Below are 12,739 nucleotides of genomic sequence, written 5' to 3'. Positions count from 1 at the left end.
GTATTGTGGAATTGATATGTGGATATGGATGTGGATGTGGATGTGGATGTGGATGTGGATGTGGATGTGGATGTGAATAAGAATGTGATTGTGGTTCCTCACACTTGTGACCAGGGGTGGCACGACCTTAGGCAAGAAATGCTACAGGCGTGACCTTGGCATAGTATGGGATGGGTGATTCCTCATGCTTATGTCGGGGGTGACACGACCTCGAGCAAGAGATGTTGCAGGCGTGACCTTGGCACAATGTATGATGTGTGATTTCTCATGCTTATGTCGGGGGTGGCACGACCATGGGCAAGAGATGCTACAGGCGTGACCTTGGCATAAGGTGGGATGTGTGAGGCAATTAATGCTTATGTCGGGGGTGGCACGACCTCGAGCAAGAGATGCTACAGGCGTGACCTTGACATAGGGTTAATTGTAAGATTTGTGATGGATTGGTGTGATTGTGATTGTGGTTCCTCATACTGATGACCAGGGGTGAGCACGGCCCTAGACTGTTAAAAGGGTAGCGTGACCTTGGCACAGTGTGATGTCAGGGGTGAGCACGACCCTAGGATGAAGGGTAACGTGACCTTGACATAGTAAGATTTGTGATGATTGTGATTGCAAGATTTGTGAAGATTGGTGTGATTACGAATTGTGACGTGATGATGATGCATGATTGATAGAGTTATGATATATTGAAATGTTTATGAATATTTTATAATGAGATGATATGTTGCGTTTTTCCTTGTGTGCTTTACATATAGATGTTTTCTTTTCTCACCGTATAAATTGTGGATGTTTTAGGTGAGGAAGATCCGGCTATGAGTGGCATCTAGAATGCCAACAGTTGAGTTGTGGGCATGCTCTGATATTGTGACATCGGGGCAGAGGACTTCTAGGACATGAACTTTATTTGTATATGGAGCTGTACTTATTATTTTGAAAACATTTTGTAACCTCTTATATTTTATTTTCCAAGTTTCTTTTTCAAAATATTTTGGATATCGAAGAATTTTTCTAAAGGTTTTTATGTGAACCCTTTTACCGACGTTGAAAAATTTATTTCCTTAGTTTATTTATACAATATATGTGTTGGGGTAGTAAGGGTGTCACACAATTCAAAATTCCAAATCTCTTAGGTCCATTTTGTGTGACAATTTGATTTATAAAAAAATAGAAAGAGGCTGAAGCTCCTTAGTCAAGAAAATATTCAAAGTTTTAAAAAAATATAGATACAAAATGTTGCATCAAAAAGCTAAAATTGAATGGGGCTTGAATTATAAAAAAAAAATCCTACAATTAAAATTTAAATAATTATCACGTGAATTTGATTTGAATTATAATTAGTTTAAATCAAAAATATTTTTGAGTCTTTTTATTATTTTTGTATTCTAATCTAGAATCATTCTAGGACATTTCTTTTAAGTGCTACCTTTTAAATTTGCCTTAATTTTAGCTTGTCATTTCCATTGGCTTTCTTTGTGTATGTCATATTTATTTAATTGAGTTTAGAAATTTCTAACTTTATTTTTCTTGATTTCCTTTTAAAATTCTCTCTAGTGTTACTTTGTTGTGCTAACCTTTCATTTAAGGACAAGCAAGACCTATGCCATAAGGTAGTGTCTTGAATTGTTGATGGAGGCTTAAGAGAAGTTGCTCCTTTGTAGGCAATAGAATATTGGGAAGAGCCACACAAAAAAGGAGTGAAATACTTGGGAGGAATACAATAAGACACTTTAATTTTTCCTTGCTTTCAATTTTGTGTAAATTGGCATTTTCACATGTAGGAGTGATCTTAAGAGATTCCAAGCATTTACTTAAGACTCTCACCTTTTGCTTGTAACTTGTTCTTTAATTTCTTACAACATGCTAGGAGTGTTAACACTAATAGTTGGTGCATGTTTTGAGGGTTTAGGTAGTTTAGTGTTTAATCAATCTTAATTTTTTTCACCATGAGTGTTCACATTTCTTCCAATAATGAAAGTGATTCAAGCACACCCAAAAGTCTTTCATAAATCATTCTTAAGCTTAATTGAAAGAAAGAATTGAAAGAAAGATTGTCATAGCTCAATTGGAAGAAGAAATGAGAAACACTAAAGAAATTGAAAGGTTGATGAAATAAAAATACAAAATGAAACATAGTAGTGGGACCTCAAGTGGTTCCAATAAAAACTGAAGCTATCAAGGTAGTCTTAACATCAGCGAGTAATATCGAAACCAAGCAAGCAAAATTAGGCCTAAAAGGAAAAGGAACATAAAGTTAGGGAATCTATAGTAAAGTTCCCTTACTTTCATGGTAAGTAGGATCTAGAAGCCTACCATGATTGGGAAATGAAGGTGAACAACTCTCCACTTGCCATTAAGTGAATGAAAAGAGGAAGTTTCCTTTGACTACCCTATGCTTTTAAGGGTATGGTATGTATTAGTGGACTTCCCTTGAAAGAGAAAGGAGATTCCATAATGATCCTCCTAGTCAATATTGGAATGAATTGGAGTGCATTAAGGAGGAGACACATTCCCTCATATTATGGTAAGGAGCTTATAGATAAGCCCCAAAAGCTCTAACAAAGAAACATAAGTGTATAGGAATATAGATAGAAAATGGAGTTTTACATGATGAAAGTCATGATTAGGGAAGAAGAAAGAATCACTATTTATAGATTTCCAAGTGGTCTTAATCTTGAAATAAGGGATAAAGTAGAACTCCTACCTTATAGGGACTTGAATGATCTCATCCAACTTTGAATTAAGGTGGAGTAAGTGAGCAAAAACTTTTAAGAAAACCTTCCTTCAAAAAGAAAACTTCCTAGTCTACTCCTTATTACTAGAAAGATCACAAGAATAAGGGGTACTCTCTCGAGAGTTATCCCAAAGATGAACCCTCCAAAGACAAAGAAAAAAAATTCTTATCAAGAAAACGAAATCCTAAACACTAGTTCTAGGACTAATAACATCAAGTGTTTTAAAAGTTTAGGGAGATACCACATTGTTTCTCAATGCCCACCAAGAAAACAATAATCTTAAGGGAAAAGAAATTTATAGTAGTCAAAAGGAGACTACAACTTCTTCCTCTTCTAGTGAGAATGAAGAAAGACTTGGAGTAGAATCTAATATAGAAAAGTTTTATCCATGTGATGGTGAAAATCTTTCAATAAAAAGGCTTCTTAGAAGTTAACATTGAGCAATCAACAATTCACAAAGAGAGATGGTATTCCATGTCCTCCTTTTATACAAGATGTAAACTTTTAGAACAAAATTGTTCTCTCATTGTGGATAACTGATCAAGTTGTAGTTATTGTAGCATAAGGATGGTTGAAAAGTTAGCCTTCACTATATTCTTTACCCACAACCTTATAGGTTTCAATGGCTTAATGAAAAGGAGGACATGGTAGTCCAATATCAAGTGAAGGTCAAACTTTCTATTAGGAACTATAAAGATAAATTTTTATGTGATGTAGTTCTCATGGAAGCTTGTCACGTCTTATTGGCAAGGTTATGACAAGTTGACAAGAAATCTATGTATAATAGATTAACCAATGACATAACTTTCACTCATCAAGACAACAAATTTGTGTTACATCCTATTTCACCTATCCAAGTAGCAGAGTATCAAACATAAATGAAACTTGTGAAAAATAAAGAGAAAATGAAAGTAAAAAGGAGGAAGATTCTCTTTCTTAAGAGATCACTAAGAAATACAGTCATTTGTCCTTTAAAAGTAAAATTAAAAGGACTTTCTATCTTCAACAATGTCTTATCTCACTACTTAATAAGTTGGAGAGAATCTTGTTCCTTTCTTTAAGGAGGAAAAATTTGAGCAAACTTTTCAATCTTTACAAAATGAGCTTGTATATGCAAATGTTCTACCTTTATCAAATATTTTCAAAACCTATGAGCTAGAATATAATGCATCTAAAATGGTGTGGGAGTTGCTTTGTTGAAAGATGAGAATCCTATTACTTCATTAAAAATAACTTTTGATGGAACCATTTTCAACTACCTTACCTATAACCAAGAGTTCAATGCTCTTTTTCAAGTCTTCCATTATTGGGGACAACACATGTTCCTAAGAAGCTTATTAGTTCTAGTGATTCTAAATCACTCCATCCTATAGGAAGGCAAGAAGATTTAACTGTAGAAAAAATTGGACTTAGTTTAAAAGGGGCTTAAGAGGACCCTAAGAAAATAAAAATCCTTTAGGATAGGCCAACCCTACACCTAGAAAAAATCTCTAGGATAGGTTCCCTTACTTTGTAGGCATATCACATCTCTAATACCTATGAAAAATTATATTTTGTAGGAGAGGAAGAGGGAGCTCTAGATTTGATGACAAATCTTTTTCAAGAAGGAGAAGATGATGGAATCATGCCAAGGGGTGCTATCCAAAAGGATTTCAAAGGTGTGGGCTAGGCTAGAAGGGCCTAAGAGGATTGGACCCATGTTGAGGTTAGTGAGCCTTATCTCATTTTGGGTTATGGGCCACTAAATATATTAGCTCAATACCTCTCATACTTGTATATACTTTCTTTGGGGCATCTATTATGGACCTAGCAGTTTAGTTGTTTTGAGTCTTGTATTTTGGGTTAAGTAATGTAGGGACTTTATTGTAATTTTCCTAATCATGTATTTATTTTGGGCCTAGGAGGTGTAGCTTATTTTGGGCCATCTATTAGCATTTGAATTGAATTAGGAACACATGTGACTAGCAAAGTGGATTAGGCGCACATGGTGTATCCAAATTCAAATTCAAATTATAATCACATAGCATTCAAATTAAGTCACACCTTTTGTGCTTTCCATATAGCCTCCTCTCATTGGCTAATATCCATCTTAGATCTAGAAGCATATGAATGCATGTGATGGTGGTTTGGACTCCAAATTGGAATTTCAAATTTAAATTTGGCACCTAGTTCACCCTAGGTTAAGCAACCATGGTTAATTCTTAACCTTGGTTGCCTAGCTTGCTCCATAAGCTTCGACATCTATTTAAGGCCTTCTCCCCTGTACATGCATCACTTTGGTATGAGATTTGGGACTCATTTTCTGAATTCTCTCCCTTTTCTTTCTAATGTCACTTTGGAGAAACTTTCTCCATAAGTAATTCTATCAACGAAATTCTCCTTATGGCTAATGCTTTTAATTGATTGCTTTTTTCTTCTCCTTGAAAGTTTGCACCTAAACACTTGTTGCTCCTCATAATTGGCATGTTTTCCTTGGTGAATCTTAGTCATGGAAGTACAAGAAGGGACCTAGGAGCTTCAAGGAGGAATTTTTCCATCATTCCACCATGGAGTTCCATCACATACATTCACTTTCAACAACATGCATAAGCACACAACTCAAATACAACTACCATAGGCTCATGCCAACATCTAGCACTCAACAACTTACACATATTTCTATGCATATATAAGCATGATCAACAACATCTTTATCATCATCAATATCATCAACACATGATAAACATCATCATCTTATACATCATCATTATCAATGATCAACATAATATAAACAACTTCTTCTACAACCCATACATCATTAAACTTGGGACAAAAGTCTCATTTTCCTAGCCCTTAAGACTACCTAGAATTTAACACTCATTCCTAACTGGAACAAGAACATGTTAACCCCTTAAGGATATCAACACTCATTCCCAATCCCTCCAAGGACATACGCGTACATCACACAACACTAAAAACACCTCTTGTCAAAACATAATTTTCATTGAGCGACCTCCATCTCGATGAACAAAAATCCCTCAACATACAACTTTCACTTAGCGATAATCACTTGTTGGGTGACCAAAGCCCTCTATGGCTCCTCACTAAATGACCAACACATATTAGGGGCTCTCTCACTAAGTGGTTTTCTCTCACTCAGTGGCCACAACATTTGTGGTTCCGCCCCTCTAAGTGAGCTCTTCTCACTTAGCGACCACAACCCTCTATGGCTCCTGTCTTGTTGGGTGAGCTATGGCTTGCTGGGCGAAGCTTCATCCTAGAATCCAAAATGGTTAAGGGAGACAGAACTCACTAAGAAAAATCCCATATATGAGTTTCTAGCCTTCATCCCACGTAGATCCGCTCAACAAGAATTATCTCACTAAGTGAGAATGCGTAGAGGTGCTAACACTCTCCAACATCTTCCCAACCTCATAATCATACATGCAACCCATCCAAACTCATTAAACAACATGTAGATCACATGTTCAACCAAAAATAACACATGCAAAGGAAATTTGGGCACCAAATCAACAATATAAATTCATCGTTAAAACTCCAAAAAACCCTAACATGTTCAACTTCATTTCTCAACATTCATTCACCAATTTAACACATCATAACAACAACATCGCTTATACAATCTATATAATTTACAATCAAATTTCCCTTTACCTCAATCAGGCTCCCTAGATAGAAGAATTGTGGTAGAAGAAAACTCTCTTTACAACTCTCATCAGAGCTCCCTCAACTTTGATCCTTAATCTTAACTCTACAATCTTCCTTTGACTTCAAGATCTACAAATCTTTAGCTTTGAGGAAGATCTTCAATCTCTAAGTCACTCAAAAGATAAAACCACAACTTGGAGTTTCTAGAGACCTTCTCTATAACTTCTCTATAGAAATCTTGAGTTATATGAACTTATAAAGTTTACTTCTCAAATTTCACAATATATACTTCAACCTCCTTGGGTAAACTCTTAACACTAACCCTGGCCCAAACATAGGCAAAACAACGATAAAACAACATAAAACATTATTCATAGTGACATATATCTCAAATACACATAATTATGTAAAAAAATGGTGTTACTAGTGCCCCATGTGATTTTGACATCGAGCGCAGGTCAAGCCTCGCTATACACAACTCCTTTGTAGTGTAATTATCAATAACTTAAGATTATTGATAACAGTTGAATAATGATATAATAGGTTATTACAATTGAGGTGTCTAAGCCCATAGCTTAGCAAATTGAAAAGTTTAAGTAGAACACTTGGCCAGATGAATAATTGATATAGTTTAATGGTTGATACTTGACTGTTATACAATTGATACACACATTGAATCATGATTTGTTAAGACATGCATATGCATAAACTTGGTTTTTAGTTGATAGGATATGGTGTGGAATACACTGCTAGGGAGGTTTCTTAGTGTTTAAATGACCTGGACCTTGGGGACAAGAAAGCTTAGGAACCTCAATTCTACTTGTAAGATGTGTGTGTGTGTGTAACTTGATGTAACTTCATTGTCCTAACATGTCTGATTTTATCTTTCCTTTAGTGAGAGTGTTGGGTGACATGCATCTTTGATCAAGTGTCTCATGGACATGTACTCCTATATGAGCCTTCATATTAAAGTTGTGTTTTCAAAATGATGTCACATGAAAGAATTGTACTTCTTGTTATCTATACTTATATATTAATAATGAAGGAGATTGTTTCATTTGGTGTACACAATTCCTTTACCTATTATTATACCCCTAATAATTTTTTAAAAAAATGCTACAAATATAAAAAGCAAAAAATGTAATTTTTTTTAAATATTTTTCTTAAAAGCACGGAGTGTTTTTTTTTTTTTACCTCCTTATACTAATATGAAGAAAATTATTATTTACTTCAAATTTTTATACAAAACCGACTACTTTAAAACATGTAAAAAAAAAAAAAAAAAACTACTATAAAAGGTTCCTTGCATTTTGCATGAACAAGTCAAGGTTCATGTGCTTTACATATAAGCGACGGTGTTCACGTAGTTATATGAGTGACGATTACATAAACAATTTATAAAGACATCATATTTATTTTATTTTTTTGCACTTTTTATATGAGTGGTTCCATCTACAAATTATAACAAAATTGACGTTTTATTTTCATTTTATTTCATGTTTTAAAATATTAAAGGTTTAAAATATTAATATTTTAACTTTTGTAATGCATAAGTTAAATGTTTATTATATTATATATAACTAAAATTTATAATAAATTATATACAAAAATAAATAATATATTTGAATAAAAAAATTATATTTAAAATTTTAAATAAATAGATATTTTAAACATGTACATCATATTTTAAATTTATGATATATAATTTTTATTGTAACAAAAATTATTTTTATTATTAATATTTTATTTTAAAATATTAAAATTTAATTCATAAATAATTATGATGAAAAAAAATTGAATTGAATATGTAATTAAAAGAATCTTTAAAAATTCTCTCGTCAAAGAAAATTTTCTAAAAATATTCTTGTATTTTTTTTTTATTTTAGTCCTTATTATTTGTTTAGGGTAATGTATTCATTTTTTTTTTTATTTTTATCATTGTAAAATGTAAATAATTTTCTTTTAGTGCTTACTACATTTTTAGGATATAATAACAAGGAAAAAAAAGTAAATTTCGAAAGGACTATTTTTAAAACAATTAATTTCACAATTACTAAAATAAAAAATAATATATTATGGATATTTTATATTTTTTTTGTCTACTTATAATCTATTACTGAGTCATCCACCCATTTTATTATTATCAATGAGGAAAGATATTATGTGCCTCTATTATTTAAAAATAAAAAATAAGTGATTATTGATTAGTTAGAGAGATATTAGGAAAAAGTTATTATAAGACATATTTATCAAAAAAATTGTGTACACCAAATTAAGATATATTATTCTTTATCTAACATACCCCTTTTTATCTCTAAATATTTGGAAGAAATTTTATTTTCTAAAAAATAAAATCACATTATCATTATACCGACTAATATAATCAAGATATTTTGTATCTTTATATTTTATTTAATAAAGATACTTATGAATTATAAATATTTGTTAGATCAACTGTTGTTATATTTGATCTTTAAGATTTCAAGTTTGAATATTATGTATATAAATATATTTAATTTTTATTATTTAAAAATTAAAAAATAAAATTATTTAAAAATATTTACATCACATCAAATCACACTATTATATTTTTATATATTATTGATGATAATAATTGACTTATCATATAAAATTTTCACTCATCATGACACATGTGGCTAACAATGTAACTACTTTTTGTATTTAAATTACCGTTGAACTTAAATTCTTTTTTAGTTGAATGTAAAAGTTACAAATTGTTATTTCTTTATTTAATACTTGAGAATGTGCGAAATTCCTTTTGACTCATTACAAAGAGATTCTCAAACATGCACTTTATCAAATCCCTTTTACTTTATGTTAAAGATGATTAGAAGAACATACACTGATTTCCTCTATAAAGGTTGGTTGGCTGTCTCCTCTTGATTTACCGAGTTGGTTCGTACGTACGTAACCTGTATAAGACTATAAAATGACAAAACTAGACATGAATAAACTATTGATTTTACTGAGATTAGTATATTAAATTGGACGAAAAGATAATATTAATTTTTTTTTAAATTAAAAGACTAAAGTGATTTTTTTACGAATAATGACATTAAATTGAGTTTTAAAAATATATAAAAAAATTTAAAATATAATTTAATCTAAAAAATAATATTTCCTTTATATATCATTAGAGCCTAGAGGGATCGAGACATTTCGTGCCTCTAATAATTATACACAAAAAATATTAGAAGGTTAAATGTAATTATTTAAAGAGAATATTTCTTTTTTATATCTGAGGGGTATAATAGTTCACTAAAAAATGAAGACTAAAAGTGGTTACATATCCCCAATATCTCCTTTATAATATATTAGTGAGGTCGAGACACTTCGTGTCTCTATTAAAAATTAAAATTAAAATTAAATAATAAAAATATATTAATCTAATAAGTATTATGATTAATCCATTAATTTCAAGTTCTTAAATTTGATTAAAAAATATTTTTTTTCTATTTTTTTAAAATAAAAGAGTATAATAGTAAAAAAAAGTTGGAGACTAATGTGATTACTGAAAAGAATATTCCTTTTATATATTAGTATAGATATAAATATATAAATTATATATGTTTGTTAACTTGTGTAATATAAATACTTGTTACAAAACATGCGCTCCATGTCTCGTGTTAGTAAATTTTTTAATTTTTAATTAAAAATAAAAAATGGTTAAAAGGTGTAAATAACTACCCTTCGAACAATAATTTTTTTTTTAGACTTTTCCTTTTATTTCAATTTTTTATTTTATTTTTTAAAATATTTTAAGTGATACTAGTATTTTAGCTTGTATAATGCATATAAATATTAATTATACATAATAAAACTTATGATAAATTATATATAAATAAATATTATGTTTGAGTGTATAAATTATATTTAAAATTTATATAAATAGATATTTTAAATATATAAATTAAATTATGATAAATAATTTATATTATAACAAAGAAATATTTTATTTATTGATAATTTATTTTTAAATATTAATATTTAATTCATAAATAATTATATAAATAAAAATCAAATTAGGTAGAAGTTATAAGCATCCTTAGAAATCATTTCATTAAAGAAAAATTTCTAAAAATACTCCCTAACAAGATGGTATAATTATTCTTACTTTACATATTTTAAGATACTAAATAAGAATATTTTATGCATAACATACTAACATTAAATTATTTCTTAAGGAATGTGTGAAAACCTATAGTTGGTACAAGAAAGTGATTGTTATAGTTAGTTTGAAAGATAAAATTGTTTAAAGAGAGTGTTTTTTTACCTTTTAGAACTAGTTAAAGAATAAAATTATTTAAAAAAAATGTGCATTTTACCAAATATGGATATTTCCATCAAGTACATTCTATAATAGAATTTTCACAAAGTAATTTTCCTCTTTGGAATCATTATTGCCCGTGAGTTTTTTCCTACCCCACCACACAAAATGGTATTTATTAATTTTTATGACAATATTGGGCATAATGATTGATATCATACCAAAGGTACAAAACTAGAATGACTTATATTATTATTTCCTCATCCTTGGGCACTATTCTCAACACCCAAAACCACTTACATTCAATTTCAAACACAAACAGCTATGATGACAGATGACAACACAAACAACCAACAAACCAATTGCCACATTCGACATCCCTAATTTACACAAATTTTGGACGCAACTGAACTCTCTCTCACCACGAATCCCTATCCCTATCCTCTTCATCAACTTATCTTTTATTTCTATTCTATTGAAACTTAGATTAGGGCCCCTTACCCATTTTTAATACTAACAACTACCATTATCTACATTACTCACCATAAAAGTTTTTGATGAATGAATATTTGTCCATATATATGAACTATAATGTAATTATGATTCATAATAAATACATATTTATAAACCTAACATTTATATTTATATTTTATTTATAACTAACATTTTAACATGTAGATTATATAGATTCAATGTTTATTATATATAACTAAAATGAATTTGACTCTTTTAAAATTGAGATTGTGCTTTAAAAAATAAAATGCATTCATAATTTTTAATTAGAAGATAAAATCAAATTTTTGATAAGTAAAATCAAATTAATTATAATATTGATTGTTATTTTTTAATTAATGATTATTATTAGATTTATTTTCTAAAATGTAATTTCCTAATTTTAGAGGAGTTGAATTCATCTAAAATTTATAATAAATTATATATATATATATATATATATATATAAACAATATATTTGAATATATAAACTCTTTTTAATTTTTTAAAATATAAATTTTATGTAAAATATTTATGAATAAATATTTCTAAGCATACATTATATTTATCATAAATAATTTATATTATAATACACTATTATGTTTAATTATTGATGATTTATTTTAAAAATATTAAATTTTAATTTATAAATAAATATGATAAATAAAAATAAAATTAACTCATATATATTAAATGCAAAAGACTATCTTGCAAAAACATTTTTAGAAACCATCCTTTAAATGGGGTATATAGAGATTTTTTTTAACTACTTGTCTAATTCAATTTTTTTTAATAGTATTTATTTATGAATTAAACTTAATATTTTTATAAAAAAAGTATCAATAATTAAAAAAAATTTTGTGTCTTAGTTTAAATTACCTACCATAAATATAAATATAATTTATATGTTCCAAAATATCTATTTATATAAATTTAAATATAATCTATATATTTAAATATAGTATTTATTTGTTTATTTAATTTATTATAAATATTTGTTATATATAATAAGCATTTAACATATGAAATATACAAGTTAAAATATTAGTTAAATAAAAATAGTTAAAAAAATTTCTCTTGTCGAATAAAAAGACCCTCGTTCAGAAGAAATTCTTAAAAACGTTTTAGAGTAAGATAATTGACGTTTAATATACAGAAATGGAGGGTTGGATAAATAACTTACGAATCACAACACAAAAATAATTTTAACTTTTCACATTTTTTTAATATAAAAATTCAATTTAGAAGTAAATATAAAAATGATCATTTTAATTTTTAGTCAATCATTTAATAACTAATCCTTATCATTTAATTATTATAATAAATTTAGAGTTTTTTATTTATAAAAACTAAAATGGAAAACCTTTAAACTAAAATGGAAAACCTTTCATATATAATAAATAAGAAATGTTAATAATACATTCTTTTAAACACACTTCCTTTCATTAGTTGAAATTTATTGAAAAATATAAAATTCGGTGAATCTCACATTCTATTTAATGTTTATCTCCTAATTTTATAATTTTCAATATATTTTTAAAAAATAAGAGTGTGTTTGAGATTATATTGTTAATACTTA

This window comes from Cajanus cajan, chromosome 9, assembly GCF_000230855.2.
Source record: "Cajanus cajan strain Asha chromosome 9, NIPB_CcT2T_4, whole genome shotgun sequence".
NCBI classification, from domain to species: domain Eukaryota; kingdom Viridiplantae; phylum Streptophyta; class Magnoliopsida; order Fabales; family Fabaceae; genus Cajanus; species Cajanus cajan.
Note: the sequence above shows the minus strand (reverse complement) of the source record.